This window comes from Loxodonta africana, chromosome 17 (assembly GCF_030014295.1).
Source record: "Loxodonta africana isolate mLoxAfr1 chromosome 17, mLoxAfr1.hap2, whole genome shotgun sequence".
Lineage (NCBI taxonomy): Eukaryota > Metazoa > Chordata > Mammalia > Proboscidea > Elephantidae > Loxodonta > Loxodonta africana.
The window spans coordinates 66,082,814-66,098,987 of record NC_087358.1 but is presented as its reverse complement, the minus strand read 5'-3'; the positions used below and the strand labels follow the sequence as shown (position 1 = coordinate 66,098,987).

General features: G+C 38.2%; 1 pseudogene; it reads right to left on the bottom strand.

Annotated features, from left to right (window-relative positions):
• Nucleotides 1–13,634: 13,634 nt before the first annotated feature.
• Nucleotides 13,635–15,414, bottom strand: LOC100662851 (acidic leucine-rich nuclear phosphoprotein 32 family member E-like; annotated as a pseudogene).
• Nucleotides 15,415–16,174: the final 760 nt, after the last annotated feature.

Below are 16,174 nucleotides of genomic sequence, written 5' to 3'. Positions count from 1 at the left end.
TTTAAAGAGGTCCTTTGCAGCAGATTTACCCAATGCAATGCGGTGTTTGATTTCTTGACTGCTGCTTCCATGGCTGTTGATTGTGGATCCAAGTAAAATGAAATCCTTGACAACTTCAATCTTTTCTCTGTTTATCATGATGTTGCTCATTGGTCCACTTGTGAGGATTTTTGTTTTCTTTATGTCGAGGTGTAATCCATACTGAAGGCTGTGGTGTTCGATCTTCATTAGTAAGTGCTTCAAGTCCTCTTCACTTTCATCAAGCAAGGTTGTGTCATCTGCATAACACAGGTTGTTAATGAGTCTTCCTCCAACCCTGAAGCCCTGTTCTTCTTCATATAGTTCAGCTTCTGGATTATTTGCTCAGCATACAGATTGAATAGGTATGGTGAAAGAATACAACCCTGACGTACACCTTTCCTGATTTTAAACCAATCAGTATCCCCTTGTTCTGTCCGAATGACTTCCTTTTGATCTATGTAAAGGTTCCTCATGAGCACAATTAAGTGTTCTGGAATTCCCATTCTTCGCAATGTTATCCATAATTTGTTATGATCCACACAGACGAATGTCTTTGCATAATCAATAAAACACAGGTAAACATCCTTCTGGTATTCTCTGCTTTCAGCCAGGATCAATCTGACATCAGCAATGATATCCCTGGTTCCACGTCCTCTTCTGAAACTGGCCTGAATTTCTGGCAGTTCCCTGTTGATATACTGCTGCAGCCGTTTTTGAATGATCTTCAGCAGAATTTTGCTTTCGTGCAATATTAATGATATTGTTCTATAATTTCCACATTCAGTTGGATCACCTTTCTTGGGAATACGCATAAATATGGATCTCTTCCAGTCAGTTGGCCAGGAAGCTGTCTTCCATATTTCTTGGCATAGATGAGTTAGCACCTCCAGCGCTGCATCTGTTTGTTGAAATATCTCAATTGATATTCCATCAATTCCTGAAGCCTTGTTTTTCACCAATGCCTTCAGAGCAGCTTGGACTTCTTCCTTCAGTATCATTGGTTCCTGATCATACGCCATCTCTTGAAATGGTTGAATATGGACTAATTCTTCTTGATATAATGACTCTGTGTATTCCTTCTATCTTCTTTTGATGCTTCCTGCATTGTTTAATATTTTCCCCATGGAATCCTTCACTATTGCAACTTGAGGCTTGAATTTTTTCTTCAGTTCTTTCAGCTTGAGAAACACCGAGTGCATTCTTCTGTTTTGGTTTTCCATCTCCAGCTCTTTGCACATGTCATTACAATACTTTACTTTGTCTTCTTGAGACACCCTTTGAAATCTTCTGTTCAGTTCTTTTACTTCATCAATTCTTCCTTTTGCTTTAGCTGCTCAACGCTCAAGAGCAAGTTTCAGAGTCTCCTCTGACATCCATCTTGGTCTTTTCTTTCTTTCCTGTCTTTTCAATGACCTCTTGCTTTCTTCATGGATGATGTCCTTGATGTCATTCCACAACTCATCTGGTCTTCAGTCACTAGTGTTCAATGCATCAAATCTATTCTTCACATGGTCTCTAAATTCAGGTGAGGTATACTCAAGGTCATATTTTGGCTCTCGTGGACTTGCCCTGATTTTCTTCAGTTTTAGCTTGAACTTGCATATGAGCAATTGATGGTCTGTTCCACAGTCGGCCCCTGGCCTTGTTCTGACTGATGATATTGAGCTTTTCCATCATCTCTTTCCACAGATGTAGTTCATTTGATTTCTGTGTGTTCTATCTGGTGAGGTCTGTGTGTATAGTCACCATTTACGTTGGTGAAAAAAGGTATTTGCAATGAAGAAGTCGTTGGTCTTGCAAAATTCTATCATTCGATCTCCAGCATTGTTTCTATCACCAAGGCCATATTTTCCAACTACTGATCCTTCTTCTTTGTTTCCAACTTTTGCATTCCAATCGCCAGTAATTATCAATGCATCTTGATTGCATGTTCGATCAATTTCAGACTGCAGCAGCTGATAAAAATCTTCTGTTTCTTCATCTTCAGCCCTGGTGGTTGGTGAATAAATTTGAATAATCGTCATATTAACTGGTCTTCCTTGTAGGCGTATGGATATTATCCTATCACTGACAGCATTGTACTTCGGCATAGATCTTGAAACGTTCTTTTTGATGATGAGTGCAACACCATTCCTCTTTGAGTTGTCATTCCCAGCATAGTAGACTATATGATTGTCCAATTCAAAATGTCCAATACCAGTCCATTTCAGCTCACTAATGCCTGGGATATCGATGTTTATGCGTTCCATTTCATTTTGGACAATTTCCAATTTTCCTAGATTCATACTTCGTACATTCCAGGTTCCGATTATTAATGGATGTTTGCAGTGCTTTCTTCTCATTTTGAGTGGTGCCACATCAGCAAATGAAGGTTCCGAAAGCTTTACTCCATCCACGTCATTAAGGTCGACTCTACTTTGAGGAGGCAGCTCTTCCCCAGGTATCTTTTGAGTGCCTTCCAACCTGGGGGGCTCATCTTCCAGCCTATATCAGACAGTGTTCCGCTGCTATTCATAAGGTTTTCACTGGCTAATGCTTTTCAGAAGTAGACTGCGAGGTCCTTCTTCCTAGTCCATCTTAGTCTGGAAGCTCAGCTCAAACCTGTCCTCCATGGGTGACCCTGCCGGTATCTGAATATCGGTGGCATAGCTTCCAGCATCAGAACAACACGCAAGCCCCCACAGTACAACAAACTGACAGACGTGGGGGCAAGAATAATACATACTTTAGATATTATATTTATTTATATTTATATATATTTATACTTTTTTAAAGTATATATTATTCTTTTTTTCATGAATAACACATAGTTTAAAAAGTATATGCCAAACTACCACTCTACCACTTTGCCTTCTTGTTTTGTAATATACTTTAGTTCTACATATGCTACAAATGCCACATCACATCGTTCTTATTTTTACTTTAAATGGTCCACAGTGGCCAGATTGAGAGAGTTTTCTTTGATGCTGTTTTTGTTTGTTTGTTTTATCTTTGTTGACATTGTTACCCATTTTGGTGTTCTTTATTCTTTTGTGTGTTTCAATCTGGTATCATTTTCCTTCAGCCTAAGGAACTTCTTTTGGCATTTCTGTGGTGCAGGTCTTCTGGAGAGAAGTTCATTCAGCTTTTATCTATTGGGAAATATTTTTATTTCACCTAATTCTAAAATTTATGTAGTAATGCAAAGGGCCTACAGTAGCCAAAGCTTTAAAAAATTGAAGAACTTAATTTCAAGTTTTTAACTATAAAGCTACTAGTAATTTAGAAGTGTAGTATTGGCATATGATGGTCTTGATAATGCCAACTATTGTGAGGCGTTATATGACCGGGCAGTATTTTGTTCTGTTGTATATAAGGTCGACTCAATGAAAGCTATCTATCTATCTATCTATCATTTATCTATCTATCTATCATCTATCTATCTATCATCTATCTATCTCTATCTATCTATCATTTATCTATCTATCTATCTATCTATTATCTCTCTCTCTACCTACCTACCTACCTACCTACCTATCTACCTACCTATCTATCTATCTATCTATCCATCCATCCATCCATCCATCCATCCATCCATCCATCCATCCATCCATCCATCTATCTATCTATCTATCATCTACCTATCTACCTATCTATCTATTATTGGTATAAGGATAGAAATATTGATCAATGAAACAGACTAGCTTGTCCAGAAATAGACTTACACTTAAGTCAATTGTTTTTCACAAAGTTGACAAAGCAATTCAATGGGGAAAGGAAACTCTTTTCAGCAAATGATGCTGGAACAATTGGATATCCATCCACCTGAAAAATTCGAGAACCTCAACCTCTTCCTCATACTACTCACAAAAATGAATTCCAGCTGGACTGTAAGAGTAAAAAGCTTCAAGAAGAATGTGTTTTCATGTCTAAAATTCCTTCGACAAGACCCAGAAAGCACTAACCATTAAAGAAGAAACGATAAATTGAACTCAGCAAAATAAAAATCTTCTGTGCTTCCTAAGACACTAACAAAAAATAAATAGGGCTAAAAAAAATTAGGCAAACCACAAAGTGACATAAAATATTTACAAAATATGTCCGGAATATATAATTGATAATAAAAAGACAAACAGCCAAATTTTTCAAAACAGTGAAAAGGCTTTAGTAGGCACTGCCTGCAGAAAAATGTATTTACAATACATATATGTTCTTACCAAAAGAGAATATATTCAGTACACAAACCAAACCCACTTCCATTGAGCTGATTCTTGTTCATAGCAACCCCATAGGACAGGGTAGAACTGCCCCATAGGGTTTCTAATACTGTAACTCTTTACTCAAGCAGACTGCTGTATCTTTCTCCTTTGGAGTGGCCGGTGGGTTTGAACTGCCAACTTTCTGGTTAGCAGCCAAGTGCTTTAACCACTGTGTCACCAGGGCTCCATATATATGTATATATACCTGCTGAAGGATTGATCGGTAATAGGACGAACCATCTGAGATATATATACATGGAACCCTGGTGGAATAGTGGATAAAGCACTTGACAAGAAGTTCAGCAGTTTGAACTCACCAGCAGCTCTGCAGGAGAAAGATGTGGCTGGCTGCTTCCATAAAGATTTACAGCCTTGGAAATTCAAGGAGCGGTTGGTAGATTCAAACTGCTGATCTTTTGGTTGACACCCAAGTTCTTAACAACTATATCACCAGGGCTCCAGGTTATATGTATGTATGTATGTGTAGATATACATATATACACACACATACACATATATATACATATATGCACATACACGTATATGTGTGTGTGTATACATATGTACACAAATTCCTGCCTGAATAAATAAGTATATACACTCTTGCCTGAGTTTCCAGCCTTCCCTACAAATTTTGGACTTGACAGCCCCCAAAATCATGTGAGAAAATTCCTGAAAATAAATCTCTTCGTATATATAGCCAATAAGCACATAAATTTTTTCACTGTCATTAAAAAAAAAACCACTATCATTATTAGTCACTAGGAAATATAAATTGAGACCAAAATTAAACACACTTACGAGAATGACTAAGATGAAAAAAGATTGGCTGCATCAAAAATAATGGCAAGGATGTGGACAACTGTAATTGGTGGTAGGAGTGTAAAATGGTATATCGAAAAACCAAAAACATTGCTGTCGAGTCAATTCCAACTCATAGCAACCCTATGTGGCCACCTTAAAAAAAGGTACATGTAGTGGGTAAAATTGCCTTCCACAAAAGGTGTGTTCAAGTACTAACCCCCAGAACTTGTGAATGGACCCTATTTACTAGACTCATAGATGTAATCAAGTTAAGATGAGGCCATATTAGGGTGGACCCAAAATCCAATGACTGGTGTCTACGTAAGATAAAGGAGTGGGAGACTTGGATACAGGGACACAGAGAAGACACAGGGAAGCTGGCCATGGGAAGATGGGGGCAGAGAAATTTTCTATACCTTGATAAGCACGTGGGTTACTCAATTACAGGTATTTTTCAAAACTGATCTAGCTGTACATTTAAGGTCTGTGCGTTTCACTATATGTACCTCAATTTTTTTAAACTGCTGCCCAGGACTGGCTTATAAGGAGCTGCTGGTCTGCAGAAGACAGAACCCAGGACAGTCGAGTCGATTTCGACTTATAGCAACCCTATAGGACAGAGTAGAACTACCCTTGCGGCAGACAGAACAGTAACCAAATCAGGAGTAATTAACCCAGTAACTAAATGAAGCCATTTGTGTCAGGTGACTGGATCTTTGAAATCCACAATATAGGCAGCCCCCGGGTTACGAATGTCTGATTTAAGTACAACCCATAGTTACGAACCAACCCCCATAAAGCCTTTTATATTAAAAATTCCAGGTACATACAATGGTTCATAATAACAAATGGATGCTGCTTTGCCATGTACCTCAAAACATTATTATTATTACTGTATTATTATGTTTAAAATGTTTTAGTGTGTCTGGAAGTGTTCCTTTAATGTTTTTTACAAATAGAAAGGTACACTGTATACTATATACTACAGACAAACATTTGACTAACTGGCATTAGATATGAACCATACCAAACTTACTTACGTTCCAACTTATGTACAAATTCAACTTAAAGGCACATTTAGGAACGGAACTGGTTTGTAATCCGGGGACTGCTCATATTAACATGGTGCAGAAACTCCAAGAAATCAGTGTAAGACAAGGTTCTGGATTGGAAGCATGTGCGAAACAGAAGCAAGCATAGAGGGAGAGAAAGACTTGTTGTTGTTAGTTGCCGTAGCCTCAGCTCCGACTCAAGAGGGCCTTATGTGTAACAGAATGAAACGTTGCTCAGTTGTGTGCCATCTTCGTGGATGTTATGTTTAAGATCACAAAAGTCTTCCTATTCAACAAGAGCCTGCAAACCAAGCTTCCAGTCAGAGAAGAAATCAAATGCTAAGAAAGTTAGCTAACAAAACAGTCTGAACATGAAGTCATCCCAAACGTAATTAACCTTATCTCACAGTCTGACACAGACTTTGAAATAAATATTCTGAGGGTTCTCAAAGACAGATCTGAAGGAACCATACCTTTAAAAAAGGAACAATAAATTATAAAAAATAAAATAAACTGATACAAAACAAGTGTTGGGAAAATATGAAAAATAACCTTTACTAAAAGTTGGGAAAGATTTATATCATCATAGGAAAAGCCTGAATCGGTTATGTAGACTAAACTAGGCACAAAGAGAATTAGTGAATTTGAAGACAGTGCTGAGAAACTCACCAGAATACAGCATACAGAGACAAAGATTAAGATTTTTTAAAACATGAAAAACAGTTAAGAGACACAGGAGTAGATCAAGGCACTCCAATGAGAACCCCTACATGGGACTAAAAAAAAAAATGCCAAGCCCATTGCCGTGGAGTTAATTCTGACTCATGGTGACCCTATAGGACAGAGGATAACTGCTCCACAGGGTTTCCAAGGAGCAGCTGGTATATTCGAACTGCTGACCTTTTGGTTAACAGCTGAGCTCTTACCACAGCACCACCAGGGCTCCTACAAGGGACTAGCAGCGATATAATAGTTGAAGAAATAATAAAATGATTTTCCAAAATTGAAGAAATATATAAATCCTGAGACCAAAAGTCTATTCTGTGTAGTGGGCAAGATAATGAAAATTAAATCCATAGCTAGGTCAGGATAATAGATCTGAGGAGGATCAAGGATAAAGATAATCCCTCAAAAATCAACACGTACAAAGTACCACAAGCCTGCAAGCCAACAGCAGATTCCTACCTCACAACAGGAGATGTCAGAAGACCACAGAGGACCTGTCAAATTCAGCTAAGCCTGTATGTGAAAGCGAGGGCAGAAAAACGTTACTGTTAGATAAACACATGTAATAGAACTTACCACCAACAGATCTTCACTAAAAGACGTTTTAAAAGATAACTTCAGCAAAAAGAAACGTTAACCCAGAGAACAAATATAGGATACAAGGAGAAAAATAGAGCGCACAAACAATCTGTCAATAAATTTTGTAAACTATCCACAGTCTCACTAAGCTACTTCTTCTGTTTAAAAACAGTTGTGTTTCTCTCCCCATCACTGTGGTTATGCTATTCATTTGAAACACAGTTAGGTTCATTTGTTTATGTTTGTATTCCTTTTATTTGTTTGTTTGTTTTTAAGTATGTAAAAAAATTAACATGGTTCTGAAATTCTGAACTATTCGTAAAGGTATAATCAAAGGAGTGTCCCGCCTCTCATTTCTTTCTACCATGTTCTTATCCTCCATCTTTTCACCCTCTTCCACCTCCTACTGTGGGTAAACAATCTCACTGATTTCTGGTTTATCCTTCCTGTGTTTCTTTTCCACTTATAGCAGATACATGTGATAGTGATTTATGTGTGTGTGTGTGTAGCAATTGTATTACGTTGTTGTTGTCGTTAGGTGCCATTGAGTAAGTTCCAACTCATAGCGACCCTATGTATAACAGAATGCAACACTGCCTGGTCCTGCACCATCCTCACAACCTTTGCTATGCTTGAGCCCATTGTTGTAGCCACTGTGTCAATCCATCTCATTGAGAGTCTTTTTTGCTAACGCTCTACTTTACTAAGCCATGATATCCTCCTCCAGGGACAGGCCTCTCCTGGTAACATGTTGGAAGTATGTGAGATGAAGTATCACCATCCTCCCTTCTAAAAAGCATTCTGGCTGTGCTTTTTCTAAGACAGATCTGTTTGTACTTATGGCAGTATAGTCAATGCTCTTCACCAACACCATAAATCCAAAGCATCAGTTCTTCTTTGGTCTTCCTTATTCGTTGTCTAGCTTTCAGATGCATATGAGGCAACTGAAAATAGCATGGGTTGGGTCAGGTGCACCTTAGTCCTCAAAGTGACATCTTTGCTTTTTAACACTTTGAACATTTTTTACACATGCAATTCAGTGACATTAATTACATTCGTTATGTTGTGTAACCATCACTACTTTTTATTTCCAAATTTCTCCATCGCCTGTAATGGAGGCTCAGTGTCCCCTAGGCCATAGCTCCCTCTCTCCCTCTCCCTCTCACCCCACATGTCTGTACTCTTACTTCTCCTTGTTACACAAAAGGTAGCTTGACTGGAAGTCACTTCAGTACATTAAATGTGTTTCAGGAGCTTTGAACCTCAGAAAAGAAGGTTTAAAATCTCAACATTTCTCAGAAGTTCCTTGTTGGAGTTGATTTCTTCTGCACATTTGCCTATCCTGTCCCCAAGAACATTCAAGTGCATTTGCCAGGGAGGAGTGCCATGCACTAGACACATTGTCTCACAGTGCTATCTCCAGAACGATGGGTGGTGGGCCTTGATTAACCCAAAACCAAACCCACTGCCGTTGAGTCAATGCCAACTCATAGTGACCCTGTAGGACAGAGTAGAACTTCCCCATAGGGTTTCCAAGGAGTGGCTGGTGGAATAGAACTGCCTACCTTTTGGTTAGCACCCTTAGCTCCTAACCACTGTATCACCAGGGCTCTGCTATTACAGTGACCTTCCCTAAGTAAAGGTGATTCAAAGTAAATGAGTGTCTTTATTGCTCTAAAGAGCTCTCCACTACATGTTATTCCTGTTCTCTTCCAAATAGACCGAACATTCCATATGGTCAAGTCAGAATCCTTTGAATGTGCCTTGTGTAATCCTCCTACAGCTGAACTTTGTATCATCCAGAAATACGGGAAATTCACCTTCTATGTCTTCATCTAAACATATTAAACAAGACAGAAGTTAGTACTCCACTGGGATCTCCCCCATTGTGGACTGTCAGCCACATTAGTCAGTATTTTATGGCTATGGTTCTTCAACAAACCAGACAAGTTCCTGCTATGTTACTATCCTTTTATTCTTGGCCTCATCTTTCTCAAGGAGTTAAATGTTTTGTAGTCTCAACTAAGAAAAGCGACTATCCTCATACTTTCTTTTTGACGATTCAGGTTTCAAAAAACAACCTAACAAAATAAATGTGTATTTCCCTTTTTGGGAGTGGAAATGAAGCCAAGTTGATTGATCCACAAACACGAGAGGGAACACACCATTATAGTTTAACCAGTGTTTAAAGAAGGCTCTTGTGCAATCAGTTATCTAGGCTCTTCTCTTGACAGAGTTTTGCGTTAGAGCGAACCACTGTTGAGATGAAGCTTTATAGCCTCGGCGTCCTTTTAGCCGTCATCTTCTTCTGTGAGCAGCATGTCTCCGCATTTCAGAGGTAATTCACTGGAACCCTGGACCATGGAGGGCCATTTTCCTCACTTACTTGCTCCATGTTGAATCAAGTCAGTGCACTGGCCTGGGCAGCAAAAAGTTAAGGTCTGAAGGCCAACTCTTTCAGAAACTTGCCTTGTTGCCCTGACAAACGAATAGATTTCCGTGCAATATGGATCTTCCTAGATTTATGATCTGCCTTTTCTCTTTTCTGGCTGTAATCCTGATTCTGGGAGAAGTCTGTATAATATGTATGTTCAGTGACTATGGAGATGAAAGAAATAGAACCTTTTATAAAAGTAGTTATTTACACCCTAGCATTATTTACACCTAGCATATCATAGAACAAGATTCATCTTGTTCTCCTATATAAAATATATTAACCAAAACCAAAATATATTAGAGGTGGATAATTTGTTTTCCTTTTATTCATGGAACATAGGAGGGGGAGAGGGCAAAGGTGTCAAATAAGAGGTTTGGATCATACATGGGTATTCAGTGTTAAATGCAAAGGAAGCAGAATTTTGTTATAAAGAACACATCGATGAACGTATCTAATTCCTCATTGTTTAGTGCAGTGATTTCTAGAGGGAATGCTCTGCCATCAACCTTTTCTACTGCAGATCACGTAGAGAACACAAATGAATGCAAGCTCTAGCTTAGATAATACCTGGAGTGAATAGTTCCAGGCTCTCTGCAATATTATGACTTATTAACTTGTCAATTTGTAAGCTGTTTTTAATTGATATTGTTTCTTTTGGAATTGATTTTCCCCCTTTCTTTTGCTTCCATGATCCTTCCTTTCTATAATCAGTCTGAAACTAGTCGCTCTCTCTGTTTTAGTGATTGGCAAAGAGAGAAGGGCATAGAGCAAATGAACTTGCCCAGGAAGGAGGAAGCTCTACCAAAAAACACCTTTTCTAATTCACAAATAGCTACAGGACAGTGGTTTGGAAAACAGAGCTCGACTCATGAGGTTGAAAATGTGTTGGTACATCATCGCTGAACTGACCCTAGCTGGTTGACTCTTTAGTGTTCAGTACGACTGTTGAGTGTTAAGGAACAAATTCCATCACCAGATAATGGTTGTTACTGAACTGACATGGAGTCAAAATAGAATAATTTGTGACTTCAATTTTATCAATACATCTGATGGCTGTGGTTTGTAAAGTCCTTGCCAGCTCTAAAATTCTGCATCTTTACCCTGTCTCTTTAAAATGAGTAAGCACATAGCAGTTTAGTGGGACTGAAGGTAATGTAAATGAAGGAAAAAGACACAGAAAAAAATAGTGAAGAAATGAGTGAGGCAGTTCCCACATGCGTGACTTTTCTTGGTGTCTTTTACTTCAGCGCGTACTCTAAGATCTGACGGATTCCCATGCTGAAGAGAGTAATGAGAACAGGATAGTTTAACCACTGAAGACGCTATTGAAAATATTTAATATCTCACATATATAGAGATGGTTCCTGTGTATGCTGGGGTAGGGAGTTTGAGGGCGGCAGCTTGGGGGGCAGATGCATTTCTGATTCTTGGTTCCAATCCTCCCACTAGAAATGAAATTGCAAACTTGTCTTTCTGTGAGTAAAAATGCCTTGTTCTTTAACCAAATGTTTCTGCCTGCTGCTTTTCCAGGAATGGTCTGTTACTGAAGTGCAAAGGGAAATCAATTTCATTCAGGGCAACGGACTTTGATGAATTACTTCAGGGGTTAAAAATATAAACCTTTCTTAAAAGAGCTAACAGTCTGGCTTTTTCCTAAAGCCGTTCTTTGTTATGGTTTTCTTGATATGATCATTTTGCTAAGAACAGTTTGTTCCCAGGCGGTCTCTTTGTGGCTGATTTGTAGGTGTATTTTTGATAAATCATGGTAGTTAAATGCCCTGGAACAACAATAAAAAAAGTTTTAGAAGCATAAATACCGTATACCAAAGATAAAGACAGCCAAAACAGCACATTTCAGTATTCACTTGCTTTAAAAGGTTAAACATCATGAAGGGCAAAAATAAAATATTGGCAAGAATCTTGTAAATGGTCATTAACTTGCACTGTGCAATGATTACCTGAGTGCAGTCTGTCAGCTGAGGCTTTTTATTTGGAAAAAGGAAGACAGAAAAAGCAGGAAGAAAAGAAGGAAAGGAATTAGAGAAAGGAGAAGGTCGAGGATGAAGGGCTTCTGATTTTTTTTTTTTCTTGTAACAAATCTCCAACATATTTAAAGCAATTTAGTTATAAAAACTTTAAGTTACAGCAGCCACAGAAAAAAATAGGGAACAGAACCATAGAATAATTGGGAGTACTGCCTTTGTTTGTTTGTTTTCCAGCACCGTCATGGCTTTATTCAAAACACAGTTGCACAAAAGTAGTGACTTCAGAGTTTTTTAAGGAGAGATTCTGGAGGAACTTAACACATATATACATTAGCACACTATATACATTAACACACCGTATACATTAACACACTGTATACAAAGAGCATTAAAATAGGACCAGAACCCAACCTCTGCAAAATGTAACACGTACCTTTAATGATTCGTGTGAAAATACCACCCACAAAGCTAAATACGTTTAAAAAGTTATCTGGAGGCTCTAAGTGTTGTTTTGAAAGCAAAGAATTCTATTTCTGCTTGCACAATATGATGATTGATGAGGAGGTCAATATATAGATTTAATTTAAAAACAAGTATTTTATATCTAACATAGTATGTGATGAGAATTCTTAGGGACTAAAACAGGGCGTTTCGATTGTTAAAAAGGTGATATGTTAGTCTTTTGGAGACTCCAAGCTCACCATTAAATTGATCCCGAGAATTTCATTTCAGTCAGTTGTGCAACTTTTTAGTTTCTGTACAAATAACTTCATAATTTTTACTGTAAAACTAAAAACTCACACATTTTAAACCAAAGAAGTATTATACTCCATAATTGAAATGTGCCCCAGCATAGGAGTGCAACTTCAGCTAATTTGTTGGCATTAACTTTAAAAAATTTTACAGTGAGTGTTGACATGTCCTGGGGTTCTTAACCAATGTCATAAAACAATATGTGTACTAACTGTTTAATGAGAAACTAGTTTGTTCTGTAAATGTTCATCTAAAGTACAATAAAAAAAGTAAAAAAAAAATTTTTACAAATATTAAAACAAAAAAAATTAGATAGCCAACATTAAAGAAGCAAGAGCACCCATGACAGAGAGGTAGATGTACTTGTCTACTCATTGTATTTTTTAATAGCCATGCAAGGAAACACATACAGGCACACTCACACCTATCCTAAATATTTTCCTATAATTTTAATATTAAGTCCCAAATATTTTGCCAACTGCCTAATATATCCCGATTAAATGCTCTAATATGTGATAATCCTTTATAGCTCCAGGAAGAATAAAGATTCTACTCAGGAAAACTATAAAATATCTTGTAGGGCAGTACCCAAATCATTGAGGAAGCCAACTTAAAAATATTGAGGTGAGTGTCTAATTGATTATCAACAGGCAGTTGTTCAGAGTTTTGAAGAACACTGATGCTGCTTCTCAAAGCCTCCCTTGCTTCTTTTCTTTCTTCATCTACTAGTACTGTCTGTACGTCTTGTCGGTCAAGAGAGATTTATAGTAAGCAAAGCCTCTGTTGCATAAAACTATATGGATAATAACATTTGTAACTGAGAAAATACTTGATTTCTCTCACTTAGCTTATTTAAAACCAGCTCAGGTCTGAAAAGGTGGTTGAGATACAAGACTAAAGTTTTTCCTGCATAGTCACAATTTCCCAACTTTTTTTCTGAGACAGAGGGAGGGGAGTGAAACAAGAAACGAAGGGGATCATAAAGGAATTGCTGAGAGGAAAAAGAACACATACCTAAAAACAAACGACCCCTGGCATGTCACGATCTACACCCTAAAGAAGAAAGTGTTGCCCTGCGTGTTTCTGAACTTAGTATAAGCAATTTTTCTTTCAAAAATAAACTCTTGCCAGTCGTCTGGCTTAAAAGAGGTTTCAGAAGCCTCCACAAAATCTGTGAACTCTCTTGCTGGATAGAGCCTTTATTATTCTGCTTCTCTTTTCCAAGGAACTTTTGTGACAAAGAAGCATCCAAAAATCCACAGCCAAAAAGTTACTGCTTTCAAACTAAAGATCTCTGGCTCACCTCTAAAAAAATAACCAACTTATCATTGGAGAGACTATTGTCATTTCATATTGCAGCTGTGATTTCAGTTAGTTTATAAATAACATTAAAACCTTATTAATGAAATACATTATACCATACCTGTGTAAAAGCTATCATGTTTGAATTACGGGCTAAAAATGACTAGTGCAGTGAGCTTGAATTAGAAAAATTAATATTCCAAATACATTTCTAGGGAGTTCCACAATGGAGGGGGGGAGGTCAATGAAAAATATTCTTTACGGTAAAATCACACTTTTCCTATATAAAATACACGTTATTTTCTGTAAGGATAGTTATAGTACGTGAAGAAACAAAGCAGACACAATCAGTTTATTGCAAACCCAAGAATATTAGGAAATCTCATCTTAGAATGATCTAGTCACCTTCTTCTCCATCATTTTCAGCATCTCGTTTCATTCTCCCCTTGAAGACCTTCTTCTTCTTTTTCTTCCTCTTCCTCCCCTTCTTCGTCACAGTCACCATCATCTTCTTCACACTGAATTTCTTCTTTCATTAAATATGAGAGGCCCACTTCCTCTGCTCCCTCTCTGAAATCTGAGCCTGCTTCATTGTCATCGCCACCCTCATCCTCCTCTACTTCCTTCCCCTTCCTCATATCCTTCAGGTGGACTAGCTTCATCTTCTTCATCCTCTTCGTCTTCAGCTCCATTCTCATCATCGCCCTCTTGAAGTGTTTCAGGTGCTTCATTATCCTCTTAATCAAATTCATCTAAGTGTGTAACTGTCTGCAGCAGTTCAAAAGTACTTCCTCTATAATCCTTAAGGTTTGCTATCTCACGGTTGAACAAGTCAAGACATAACAAAGTTTTAGGATTTTGCAGAGCTTCTACTGTGCTGAGGTAGATGTCTTAGGCTAGGTAAGATTTGGACATTTCTCTGCCAGGACTTCCAAGCCTCTGGAAATGCTTTTGTTACTAAATTCAAACTTTCAAAGTTTATTTAAGCTGGGAAGTCAGGCCAGTGAACTTAATTCCTCCAAGATAGACCTGTTCATTCTTCCGACAGTCCATGGTATATTCAATATTTCTTTGCTAACAGGTAATTCAAAGGCATCAATTCTTCTTCAGGCTTCCTTATTTATCATCCAGCTTTCACATGCATATGAAGTGCTTGAAAATACCATGGCTTGGGTCAGGTGCACCTTAGTCCTCAAAGTGACATCTTTGTTTTCAATGCTTTAAAGAGGTCTTTTGCAGCAGATTCACCCAACACAATGCATCCTTTGATTATTTTCCTTTTTTTTTTAAATTGCTATTTAGGTGAAAAATCTACAGAGGAAATTAGTTTCTCACTAAACAGTTAATATACAAATTGTTTTGTGACATTGGTTGCATAACCTGAGATGTCAACATGCTCCCCTTCCCCATCCAAGTTTCCCTGTTTCCATTTGTCCAGTTTTCTGTCCCTTCCTGCATTCTAGTCTTTGCTTTTGGGCTGTTGTGCCCACTAGTGTCATATACATGATTGAACTATGAAGTACATCTCTCACGTGTGTTTTTGATCTCTCACGTGTGTTTTTGTTGGTCCTATAGACCTGTTTAATCCTTGGCTGAAGGTGAACTTCAGGAGTGACTTCAGGACTGAGTTAAAAGGGTGTCTGGGCACCACATAATCTTGGGATTTCTCCAGTCTCTAATCAGCAAGCCTGGTCTTTTAGTTTAGTTTTGTTTTGTTTCTGTGAATTTGAATTTTGTTCTACATTTTTCTCCCACTCTGTCTGGGACCCACTATCGTGATCCCTGACAGAGTAGTTGGTGATGGTAACAGGGTACCACCAGCTCTGTCTGGTGGAGGTTGTGGTAGTTGTGGTATCCCTTAGATTAATCTTTCCCTTGTATCTTTGGTCTTCTTCATTCTACATTGCTCTAGCCAGGATGGGATGAATAGATGTATCTTAGATGGCTGCTCGCAGGCTTTTAAGATGCCATTTGCTACTCACCCACAGTCAGATATAGAGCTAGATGTCCCCTGAGACCATGGTCCCCAGCCCTCAGCACAGTAGCTTGGTCTTGCAGGGCATTTGGCTGTGTCTATGAAGATTTTATGACTTTGCCTAGTCAAGTTGTGCTGACTTCCCCAGTACTGTGTACCGTCTTACCCTTCACCAAATTTATCCCTTATCTACTGTCTAGTTAGTGTTTTTTCCTCCCCTCCCTCATAGCCATCAAAGATCATTTCTTTCTGTGTGAAAACCATTTCATGAGTTTTTATCACAGTGGTCTCATACGATATTT